This window comes from Pinus tabuliformis, chromosome 7 (genome assembly GCF_031772625.1).
Source record: "Pinus tabuliformis cultivar Carrire ecotype Pingquan chromosome 7, CPIR1, whole genome shotgun sequence".
NCBI classification, from domain to species: domain Eukaryota; kingdom Viridiplantae; phylum Streptophyta; class Pinopsida; order Pinales; family Pinaceae; genus Pinus; species Pinus tabuliformis.
In genome coordinates, this window is record NC_142293.1 from 1,634,791,561 (window position 1) to 1,634,804,518 (window position 12,958).

At 44.1% G+C, this 12,958-nt stretch overlaps 2 non-coding genes across 2 annotated transcripts; both read right to left on the bottom strand.

Moving 5' to 3' along the window:
* Positions 1-218: 218 nt before the first annotated feature.
* On the bottom strand, positions 219-3,613 carry LOC149254523 (25S ribosomal RNA). The gene has a single exon (XR_016267777.1). It is a non-coding gene; the product is annotated as a 25S ribosomal RNA (ribosomal RNA).
* A 246-nt stretch (positions 3,614-3,859) lies between these two features.
* On the bottom strand, positions 3,860-4,013 carry LOC149254524 (5.8S ribosomal RNA). The gene has a single exon (XR_016267566.1). It is a non-coding gene; the product is annotated as a 5.8S ribosomal RNA (ribosomal RNA).
* Between the last annotated feature and the right edge of the window lie 8,945 nt (positions 4,014-12,958).

A 12,958-nucleotide genomic window follows, 5' to 3' on the forward strand; every position in this document is an offset into this window, starting at 1 on the left:
CCAAATATTGGGCATTGGGGCATGACATGGAAACCCCAATTTTCCCGGGCTTTGATGCCTTTTCCGTCGCGACGTGGAAACCCCAAATTTCCCACCCCAAGCACAACATTTTCGAGATGGTAAGAAATAAAAAATTGTCGTTTGGAGGAAGAGGCAAAGATGCAAGAGCGGGAGAGTTGTTTAGATCTGTTTGAATAATGTGTGACAAGAGCAAATCTCTTAATCAAGGTGACCAAGGGTTGAATCTGAGTGGATTGTGGTAGCAAGGCCACTTTTCCACTTATAATACCCCATCACGTATTTAAGTTGTCTATAAAGGATTCTTCTCAACTACCGTTTGAAATAGAACTTCAAAGCTGCCCTGATCGAGATGCTTCACGGTCACAGTTTGCAAATTACACGAGCCCCTAGGGGTGACAAAGCGACACCTCTATTGCGGGTCGAGATACAGTCGAAGAGTGACATGCACCACTTCTAGTGTGGATTCTGACTTAGAGGCATTCAGTCATAATTCGACACATGGTAGCTTCGTGCCACTGGATTTTCAACAAAGCGCGATGACCAATTGTGTGAATCAATGGTTCCTCTCATACTAAGTTGAATTACTATTGTGGTGCGGTTCATCAGTAGGGTAAAACTAACTTGTCTCATGATGGTCTAAACCCAACTCATGTTCCCTATTGGTGGGTGAACAATCCAACGCTTGGTGAATTCTGCTTCATAATGATAGGAAGAGCCGACATCAAAGGATCAAAAAGAAACATCACTATGAACGCTTGGCTGCCACAAGCCAGTTATCCCTGTGGTAAATTTTCTGACACCTCTAACTTCAAATTCTGAAAATCTAAAGGATCGATAGGCCACACTTTCACAGTTTGTATTCGTACTGAAAATCAAAATGAAATGAGCTTTTACCCTTTTGTTCCAGACGAGATTTCTATTCTCATTGAGCTCATATTAGGACACCTACATTATCTTTTAACAGATGTGGCGCCCCAGCTGACAATGTCTTCCACCCGGATCAACCTGCCGAAACATACCTTAGGGCCAAAAACAGGGGCAGTGCCCCGTATCTGCCCCATGGAATAAGTAAAATAACATTAAAAGTAGTGGTATTTCACTTGCATCGAAAACGGATCCCACTTATTCTATACCTCTCAGGTATTTCACAAAGTCAGACTAGAGTCAAGCTCAACAGGGTCTTATTTCTCTACTGATTATGCCAAGCCCGTTCCCTTGATTGTGGTTTTTCTAGATAGTAGATAGGGGCAGTGGCAGTCTCGTTAATCCATTCATGCACGTCACTAATTAGATGACGAGGCATTTGGCTACCTTAAGAGAGTCATAGTTACTCCCGTCATTTACCCACACTTGGTTGAATTTCTTCACTTTGACATTCAGAGGATTGGGCAGTAATCACATTGCGACATCATTCGCAGGGACCATTACAATGCTTTGTTTTAATTAAATAGTCAGATTCCCCTTGTCCGTACCAGTTCTGAGTTGATTGTTTGCTGCCTAGGGAAAATCCCCCAGCAGGGGGAATTTTACACCCATAGCCCAATCGGCACGTGACTGCCTGCCCTTGCCGTGAGAGCAGCTCGGGCACACTGCCAACAACCCACGAGTTGAGGGTGTAGACCCCTAGACCCAGCCCTCAGAGCCAATAATTTTCCCGAAGTTATGAATCCGTTTTGCCGACTTCCCTTACCTACATTGTTCTATTGACCAGAGGCTATTCACCTTGGAGACCTAATGCAGTTATGAGTACAACCAGGCATGAATGGTACTTAGTCCTCCAGATTTTCAAGGGCCACCAAGGGTGTACTAGACACCGCAAGACGTACGGTGCTCTTCTAGCTGCTGGACCCTATCTCTAGGTGAATCGATTCCAGGGTGGGCAAGCTATTAAAAAGAAAAGACAACTCTTCCCGGGGCCCCTGATGACATCTCCAGATTTCCTGATGTTGCCACCCACCACCATGTCCTGGTTTAGGAATATTAACCTAATTCCCTTTCGATGCTCGTGTAGAGTGCACCCTTGATACAAGGCTTCCCCATCTCTTAAGATCAACTAATCCATGCCCAAGTGTTGTTCACATGGAACCTTTCCCCACTTTAGTCTTCAAAGTTCTCATTTTAATATTTGCTACTACCACCAAGATTTGCACCAAGGGCCGATCCACCCAAGCTCATGCTTAATGTTTCTCAATGAACCCCACGTCCTCCTACTCATCAGAGCTAAGAAATTGCTCCAACAGTCGAGTATAGGTTGCGTGCTTCAACGCCATCCATTTTTAGGGCTATTTGATTCAACAGGTGAGTTGTTACACACTCCTTAGCAAATTTTGACTTCCATGACCACCGTCCTACTGTCTTAATCAACCAACACCCTTTGTGGGATCTAGGTTAGCATGCAATTCAGCATCGTAACTCTAATTTTGGTTCATCCCACATCGCCAGTTCTACTTACCAAAAATGGCCCACTTGGAGCTATCGCTTCCATGACATGGCTCAATGGAGCAGCCGCACCCTCTTACCTATTTAAATTTTGAGAATAGGTCAAGTGCGTTATGCCCTCGATGCCTCTAATCATTTTCTTTACCCGATAAAAACTGCATGTGAGCTCCAACTATCTTGAGGGAAACTTCAGAGGAAACCAACTACTAGATGGTTTGATTAGTCTTTCACCCCTATACCCAAGTCATATTAACAATGTGCACATAAAAATTACTACAAGCCTCCACCAGAGTTTCCTCTGGCTTCACCCTGCTCAGGCATATTTCAGCATCTTTCAGGTCCCAATAGGTGTGCTCACACTTGAACCCTTTGCATAAGCTCAAGGTTGGTCGATGATGCAACCCCCAGAGAGGGGATCTCACCCATCAGATACCTTGCACCACGCAGGTTTTAAACCCACCAAATTGCACACATGTTAGACTCCTTGGTCTGTGTTTCAAGATAGGTCAAGTGGAAAGCCCGCCAACTAACACCATGAGTGTGCAGGTGCACACAGCCTGCCACAAGGGTGGATGCTTCTTTCCTTGACCACCGCAATGGAAAACTGACAGGCAGTAATCCACCCATGCTTGTGACGATGCAGCAGCCTGTGTTGGCTTGCACCTCAAGTCGAGCGGCGGACCAACCCGAGCTATTCTACATCCGACCGAGATGCATTGACAGCCTCCATTTGATTCCCTCCGGGCAAGTTCAAGCACTTTTTAACTCTCTTTTCAAAGTCCTTTTCATCTTTCCCTCATGGTACTTGTTCGCTATCAGTCTCTCGCCCATATTTAGCCTCGGACAAAATTTACCACCCAATTAGGTTTGCATTCCCAAACAACCCGACTCGCCGACAACACCTCGTGATGCGGAAGGGTACCAGCCTGACGGTGCTGTCACCCTCTCAAGCGCCCCCTTCCAAGGGACTTGGCCCAGTTCCACTTCTAAAGACATTTCTACAGACTATAATTCAGGCGACGCTACCGCCTGATTTTCATGTTGATATCTTCCTAGTTCGCTTGATGCTATTAGGGGAATCCTTGTAAGTTTCTTTTCCTCCACTTAATTATATGCTTAAACTCAGCGGTTATTCTTGCCTGAGCTGAGGTCACAAGTTGGAGCTAAATCCACCCTACCCAATGGGAGGGCAAGAGAGAGCAAAGCAAGTTCGAGTGCTGCCAAAAAAAGCTCGCATCAGTTAATGCCGACTGCCCATCCAAGGGGACAAGATCACCACTTGCTGACGCACGCTACGAAACATCACTTGAGGTATTTCAGCCAACCACATTGCATTGGGCATGGATGACCAGCTCTGCTTCTCCCTAATATATTGCAGGGAGCACGTTTGAATGGAATGTAAAGCCTAAACAGACATGCCCTCGACCGAGGCCTCAAGCGCAAATTGCGTTCAAAAACTCAATGATTCATGAGATTCTGCAATTCACGCTAAGTATCACATTTCGCTATGTTCTTCATCATAACAAGAGCTGAGATATCTGTTGTCGAGAGTCGTTCCCATGTATTACTGAAAAATCTGCCACAACACTGAATAGGGGCACCCTGCATGACAAATGTAAGGCTAAGGACCGAAAGGAGGAAAAGAAGAAAAACACATGAAAGAAAGAGAAACAAAGGTGTCTACCCCCTCATAGGAGGAGGATCAAATAGAGAACAATCTTCCCGAGCCCTACACCCTCACAAAAAGGGGGGAAATTCATGGAACAAGAATCGAGAAGGACTAGGGTGGCCACCCTAGGAGCTCGCACTGCTTTTAATCCTTCTTGAACTCCAGTCCACAACAATTCCCCCTTTTCTCCGTAAAGCTAGGGACTAAAAGGAAGAAGGGAAGGAAACAAGGTGAAAGAAATAGAGATCAAACGTGGCTACCAGCTCACAAGGGGAGGATCAAACAAAGCACAAGCCTCCCAAGCCCCGTGCCTTCCCAAAAAGGGGGGAATTGAAGGGGACAACGATCAAGAAGGACTAGGGTGGCCACCCTGAGAGCTTGCACTGTATTTCGTCCTTCCCAAACACCAGGCCACAACAATGCCACCTTTTCTTTGTAAAGCTAGGGGCCAAAAGGAAGAAGGGAAGAAAACATCATCAAATAAAGGGATATCAACCATGGCTAACAACCCACAAGGGGAGGCTCAAATAGAGAAAAAGATTCGCCAACCTTGTGCCTTTGCAAAAAGGGGGGAATTGCAGGGACGATGATTGAGAAGGACTAGGGTGGCCACCCTGGGAGCTCACATTGCGTTTCGTCCTTCTCGAACACCAATCCACAACAATCCCACCCTTTCTTCGTAAAGCTAGGGGCCAAAAGGAAGAAGGGAAGAAAACAACATGAAAGAAAGAGAGATATCAAACGTGTCTACCGCCTCACAAGGGGAGGCTCAAATAGAGAAAAAACTTCCCCAACCCCGTGCCTTCACAAAAGGGGGAGAATACAGGGAAAGACGATATAGAAGGACTAGGGTGGCCACCCCGGGAACTCTCACTGCTTTTCTTCCTTCCTAAACACTAATCCACAACAATCCCACCTTTTCTTTGTAAAGCTAAGGGCCAAAAGGAAGAAGGGAAGAAAACAACATGAAAGAAAGAGATACCAAACATGGCTACCAACACACAAGGGGAGGCTCAAACAGAGAACAAGCTTCCCAAACCCCGTGCCTTCGTAAAAGGGGGGAACTACAGGGGACGATGATTGAGAAGGACTAGGGTGGCCACTCGAGGAACTTGCACTTCTTTTTGTCCTTCCTTAACACCAATCCACAAAAATCCAACCTTTTCTCTGTAAAGCTAGGTGTTACACTAAAAAATGTCACCATGGCTATTTACAGTTAGTATGGCTTTATCAACAGTCATGCTATCCTCCTGGGCAAGTCTCATGCCTCTGCTCTCCATGTCAAACTTCAATAAAGAGATAAAGTCTTTGTAAATGTGTTTATCTCTGGGTACGCAGGTTCTCTCAACCTTACCTGCAGATACGCACCTAATGTTCACAAAAGCTGCGTACTTGTACGCTCTGTATGTAAAGGGGCAGGTGCGTACCCCTGTAAAGGTCAAAATGCGCAATTTTTATCTTTAAAAAGTTACTTGTGGTCATTTCTAGAGCATTCTAGAAGGTTGTTCGACGTGTATTGAGCGCCTCCAGATGGTTCATGTACCCCTACTAAAGAGGAACTTATCCCATCAATAAGGGAGCTATCCCATCCAAAGAGGGGATTATCCCATTGATGGTGGACCTAAATAACTTCCTCTAGAGCACTATAAATACAGGCATGGACCAGAGGGAGAGGAGGTTGGAAGCTAAACATTTCTAAGGGTAGATGCTGCTGGAATTAGGACTCCCATTTAGAAGCTTGTGAGGAGAGATTTCCATCTTTGCTTGTTCTATTTGGAAGTGGGTGAGCTTTGTCAAAGTAAAGGAGAACTCTTGATGGACCCTGGGAGGGACTTGCACAACACCAAGGCTCAAGTTGTAATTGTTCCTTTTGTTTCCTATTAATGCAAATGAGTCCATTCTTCTCAATAACTTGTTATTTATGAGTTGTTTCATGTACTCCTTGGTCTATGTGTTAAACATGTTTTATTTTATGAGATTATCAAGTGCTATTTAATCGTTTGATTGTTAGTGAATGCAGGTTTCGAAGTGAAGGAGGAGCTCATCCGGATCAGCGAGGCTGGACTACTGCAACAGCGTTGGATTACAGGTAGGATCTAAACACTTGATTTCTTATATAGTAAATGCATGTTTAGAGAAGGATTGCTCTTGTTTGTCTTGTTTGTCACTAGAGAGTCTTAGGCTCCTAGGGAGGTTGGTTGTGTCCGCACTATCGAATCTTTCCGCCTGACAAAATGGAGACTCCACTGGGGAATCCATTGATGTGAAAGTCTTTTCCTTTGTATGCAACTTTGATCTGAGAAAAGTCATTTATTTTCTGTTTTTTGGCTCTGTGACTTTGTATTTGGGTGGGTTAGCTTAGGGTTAGATTGAATTTAGTTTTTCTTGGTTTTTTCAGTAGTACGCACCCTCTGAGTATTGCACAGTGCGTACTTGTACGCACTGTTGCTGTGTGCACAGAGTGGGCCCGCACCTGGCTTAACAGGTTGCCTGCGTACCCTGCTAAAAATTAAGAAATTTCCATTTTTTGCATTTTTCCTCTTAGATTTTGCTTTTTCTTAGTTTTTACTGCCCAGATCCATTAGCCTCTTATCAAAGATCTTCACCTGAACTTGTTTCGATAGCATTGAGTGTTTTAGTGGATTTCATAGAAGTTTAAGCCCTAGGGTTTGATTTTTGAGTAGGTCCTGTAGTGATTTTGGCGGTAGAAGTTGTCAAGCCTTAGATCTCTCTGGTTTTGTCAGCCTTCTTAGAAGTCGGACCTGTCATAAAGTCTACCTGTGAGAGCAACTTACCTTTGAGTTGTCTCTTTGGCAAATTTCGAAGTACTTGTTGATTGAGTATTGAATTCCATTTTACAAAAAGAACAAAAAGATTTGAGTTTTGTTTTGAATAGTCTTTTGATTCTGCATTAGCTGGTCCTTGGCTTGATTTTGGTCAAGTAAAACAACCTAGAATCATCCTTGTAGGCTTTTGCCTCGTTAGGTTTGCTTAGAGTAAATTTCTTTTTGATTTGCTTGTGAGTCAATTTTTCATAGATTTTATAGCTTTTGAGATTGATTTTCGTTAAAATAGATTTATATGCTTTATTAAATAAGAGAAAATACAAAAACATCTCCTTTGAAAAGTTTTGTTTCAAGTAGCTTTGAGGGATTTTGAAAGAAAAAGAATTATTCGTGCACGTAAGGAGTGGTCATGTTTGTATGCTTGAAAAGATAAAGAGAATTGTTTCTTTGATTGTCTTTACTAAGAAAGTTGTTTTCTATAAAATTTGCATTTTCCAACTCTCTTAGTTAGGAGTTTCATTGAAAGAGAAAAGTAGCGTAAATCATCTTAGGTGCATCTTTGTAGTGGTTTGATTCGAGTCTACACACCATTGGTTTCATTTCCGATACCTTTTGTCTTTAAGAAAAACCATAAAATTAACGCTTAAAGTAAAATCAACGTAGTAATTTTTATTTACTAGGGCTCTGAAACACCAATTTAGATCAGGCTAGTGTCTTGGAGTAGGAGAGTAATTAACTCTCCAAGACAACAAAATCAAACAAGTAGCTTATCTTGTGATAGAATAAATCCAATTGTCTCATTTGTACTCTGGGAAAGCTCCTCTTAAAGGAGAAGCACGAGCTCGTGTCCGAACCAGTGAAGGGATCAATCCTCCCTCGTTGGGAACGACGCCAGACACGCACGTATTACAAATGGTAAACCTCAGATTAACCATTGTCGAGGAGCCAGGGGTCACTTGTCGTTAAACCTTGGATTATTGTCAAGGAACCGGCAAGGGGATTGAGCTTGATACTCTGCCCTTGCGTGCTGTCGGAGTGTAGACTGTTCCCCCAGGTGCATTTGTTGCGGTTGGTAGCCTTAGTGACCATTATCTTTAGGATTCTACCGAGGTGACGGTGGAGGGAAGATCCCACTGTACCTGGAGCAGACGTCGGCTAGACTCACTTGGATTTTCCGGGGGGTTCACTTCACTCAAGACGGTTAAAGTGGAGGAACTTGTGCCGGTCTATTCATTAAGCAGGTTGCCGGGGTAACTGTTCCACCCGCCACTTCTGTACTGAATCCGGCGATGTTGGGTTTCATCTCCAACTAGCGTTTTCGGTCTGGAAGGCTACTGTTTGTGCTTGGTTTGACGCCCTAGATTCTTTAGGCGTGTGCTTCAAATTTGTTTGGTTCTTTAGAGACTTTAGGTGGTTTGATTTGAGATTTTACTTTGTTTTCGTGTGTAGTAGTTAAAAGTTTTTAGTTGTGGCGGAATTACCGAGACAGTCCCGTAGACTTCGGGGCCAGTCTCCTGAAGTTGTTTCTGTGGCCGAATTGTTGAGGAGATCCCGTAGACTTCGGGGTGAACCTCCTCGAGACGACCCGAGTAATCTAGAAGGTTTGAAGGTCCTTGTAACTCCTCCTAGTGGCAGTAGAGTAGGTTCACCTGAAGAAGGAGAATCTTCCTTGGTAGTCCATCCAGATTACCAAAGTCTAGAGACAGGTTATAATCCCGAAGCTGTTACAGTTTCTGAGCTTGCTGGTAGTTTTTCGTCTACTAGTGATACAGGCGAAGAACCTGAAATATCTGAACCTGTTACTCCAACTTCTAGTGTTCTAGATTCACCAAGAGTAGAACGAGTTATCACCGAAAATCTTCCTACTGGTCTGATTGCTATCGAAGAACTTGCTCCAGAGGAAGAAATAGGCGTCTCTAACCTTGAAGATCAACTTACTATTGAGCTCAGGGAGCGTGAATCTATCTTTTACAGTCCTCCTAGAAGTACGACTTGGTACCTTTCGTTAACCAATTATTTAGACAACTCAGGGGTAGGTTTTTCTACACCTCGTACTCCCTTTCCACCTGGAGGTATTTATACTCCTGTAAATATGTCTGGTCAGTCGTCCGTGTTTACTCAAACTCCTGAATCTTTCTTACACGGCGGTCCTTCTGTTCCCACCGGGTATCAATCACTTTCTGGTACCTTTGCGGGGGCATCTCCTCAACCCATTGATCATGGGTTATTAGCTGGAAACAATGGTAATATACCATTGGGTGTAGGAGACATTTACATGATGTCAGGTTCAGTTCCCGTTTCCCAACCTCAAGGTGGCCAATTACCGCCTGGGGGGCAGCCTCAGTTAACGCCTGGGGGGCAACCTCAAGGTACACAAATCGTGTCTGGGGGGCAACCTCAAGGTACACAAATCGTGTCTGGGGGGCAACCTCAAGGTCAGTATGTACCTATGGTGCAATACATGCCTCAAGGTCAACCCCAGCCTCAATATGTACCCCAGGGTCAACCTCAGTATCAATATTTACCTCAAGGGTATCAACCTCAAGGGTATCAACCTCAAGGTCAAGGTCAACCCCAGTATCCGTATTTACCTCAAGGTTATCAACCTCAAGGTCAATACTCGAGTCAAGGTTATCAACCACCTCAAGGTCAGTCATATGTTCAAGGTATGGGAACTGTACCTTTCAATTATCAATCCTATCCTCAATCCGGTTATGGATCTCAGTATCCTCAACCTGTTACGGGTCAATACCCCGGAATGATAGTGTGGGATCCATCACAGGGTCAACAGGTGTTGCAGCCAAGTATACAGTTGGTACCTCAAGCTGGACAACCCGTAGTTTCTGGTTCACCCCAGCAACCGCAACCCGTCCAGTCAAATGTTCAAACTTCTGTAACTTCGGTAGTTACTCAGCCGCCAATTGCACCTAGTACTCCATCTCAAATGGCTCCTGCAACTACCGCTACATCTGCCGCGCTTACTTCTGGAGTATCGACAGCTCCGGTTTCTACTGTCTCTGCAACCACTCCTCAGACATCTTTACCGTTGTCTGGATCTACGATTCAAACCACGGTCCAGATGCCTATAGGTCAGCCTGGTATAAGTACGGTTGTCACTACTCAGCCTCAATTTGTTCATCAACCGTACCAGGGACAGTACCAACATGGGCAAGCTGTCCAGCAGCCGGTTTACCAGTATCAACCGTATCCTGGGTACACTTATCAACAACCTCAACAACCCCAGTACGGTTCGGTTAATCCTGGTTTTCCAGGAGGCTATAATATCCCTAATGCGACTCCTGTTCCTAGTTATCCTGGATATCCTCCTCCTGGGACTGGTCTTGTGACCCAGAGTTTTAGAGATCCTAACCGGCAATTACGGTTTATCGCAACTTTGGATTTACCAGACTTGACGCGCCTAACGAACGATCCAATTCAATATCTTCCGTTCTGGCCGCCAATGCCAAATAAGTTGCCCAGTGATATACCCAAGTTCGAAGGTAAGTCTGGAGAGGATCCGTCCAATCATGTGATGACTTACCATCTCTGGTGTGCTTCAAATTCTATCTCGGATGATTCGATCCGCTTACGTCTTTTCCAGCGTACACTCATTGGTCTCGCGGCCAAGTGGTACATTGAGTTACCACGGGCCTCTTTTTACAATTTCAGCCAGTTAGCTACCTCGTTCTTAACTCACTTTCAGTTGTCGGTCAGATACGATAACGGCACGGAGTTATTAACTTCACTAAAACAATCAACCTCCACATATATTTCTGATCACATTCATGAGTGGAGACGTCGAAGAAGGTTAGTGAAAGTTTTTATTCCGAACCAAATCTTAGCTGAATGGTTTTTTAAATCATTATCACTGAAGATTACTGAAGATGTAGCTAAGGCCGGAGTAGTTACTGAGGAGCAAGTCATTGCTCAGGCACAGTACCTTGACTTAGTTTATACTCAGTCGGGTACGTTACACGAAAATATTCCAGATCTTCCAAAATCAAATCAAATTGTTGTTGCTCCTTCGGGATCTCATGCCGCTGATGGTATGATTGGTATCGTGAATACAAAGAGTAAGAAGAAGTCTTCCAAGGCTTCAACTACTCCTATAATCACTTTGCCCGATTCCCCGACAGGAGAGTCTTCTCCTGAACTTTCCGCCGATATTCACACTGTAGAGTCATCTACAGCCAAATCAAAAAACGGTGGAAAGAAGAAAGGAAAGAAGAAGGTTAAAGCAGACAAGGCTCTGAAGGAGAAAACGGAAAAGTCGGAAACCAATGACGAAAAGCACAAACCTCGATATCCTTGTCTTATTTGTGAAGAGGATCATTTTACAAGAGATTTCCCTCATCGGGCCGAGGTTGTGAAAATAGTCAAAGGTTCTCCCACTCCTGCTGTGTTAAAAGATCCATTTCCAAAGCAGGAAAGTAAGATGATAGGTTCTTCCTCGACTGCCAGTGAAGAACCCATTTTGATGATGTCTCATGTGAGGATTGCGACTCGATCGCAAGATTATGGTAGTAAGAATCCTGTTGATGGTAAGGAAGCAGAATCTTCTCATTCTAATCCATCAACCTCAGCTCCTGGTTCCGATCCACTACAGATCGAAAAACCTAACCCGGACTTAGTAATCAAACCGCCCGCCAAGGGTGTACTTCGAAGGTCTGCTTTCAATCCACATGCAAGAGCAACCCAAAATTACAACATTGTTGAGGACTTAGCTGTTTCACCCTCAATAATGTCGGCTTTAGAAGTGCTGCAATCATGCCCAGCACAACGAAAATTACTTTTGTCGGCTATCGGAGCTGTTGATGTTCAGGACCCGAATCTGATAATCTTCGATCTAGAAAATAGTACACCGCGTCTACCCCATCAAATGGCTTTCCAAATTCCAGTGATAGTAAAAAACAGGCCTACTCATCGGACTGTGATTGATGAGGGAGCTTCTACGTGTATTATGTCGATTCAATGTTGGAGATCGCTTGGTTCTCCTTCGTTGAACCAATCCCCGACCATCCTTAAGGCCTTTGATGGTCGTGGGTTCCGTCCATTTGGTATTCTACAGGAATTGCCTATAGGGGTAGAAGGTAAAACCGTTAGTCTGGATGTGGAAGTGGTTGATGCCCCTCTAGACTACAACCTTCTTTTGGGTCGAAGTTGGTCATATGCTATGACAGCAGTCGTTTCATAAGTCTTCATAGTAATAAAGTTTCCACATAACGGTAAGATCGTGACAATTGATCAGCTGACATACTTTTCATTCGACCCAGCCTCTTCAGAGAGTATACAGCATGTCGGTAAGACGAAAATCCCTTATAGGGACGTTGGCGTAGGTTTAGTTAAAGATTTCGGTTTACTGGGAACTTTTCCTTTCCCTCCAATCAACGCAGACCCTTCATTTGCATCAATTCATATGATTACATCAGACAACATTATTTATGATGATCCTTGGATTGTCCCATCTGAATCTGAGATAGACTCATTCGGTGATGCTATGCCTTTGAGTCCATATGAAATTGCTTATGACGCCGTCATGTCTTTTACCGACTCGCGTTCAACCCAAATCGACCAAATGAATGTGGTCAGTGAAGAATCACTTTTCACATCAACCTTAGAACGGATAGCATTTCCCGAAGTCGTGTCATATGACGAGCAACTTCGCGAAATCCTAAGTGTAGACGATCTACCATGGGAAGATCTCCATCACAGATCTTCATTTTTACCTAAGGATGATGCTTTTGAAAATGATTTTTCATCTATCTTTACCGCTGAATATGTCAAAAACGCTCAGAATCCCACGAAACATTCTGATTCAGAGCTAAATTTAGGGAATATTTCTCGCACTATTCCCATTGATATTTCAGTGAAGCCCGGAATTGAGGAAAACATTCATATAGGTGCCTCATGTACAGAAGATGAAATCCAAACTTACAAGGCCCTATTCCAAGAATTCCGCGATGTGTTTGCCTGGTCTTACGAGGAAATGCCGGGAATCGATCCTGCCATTGTTGTTCATGAAATAAAGACCTACCCGGACGCT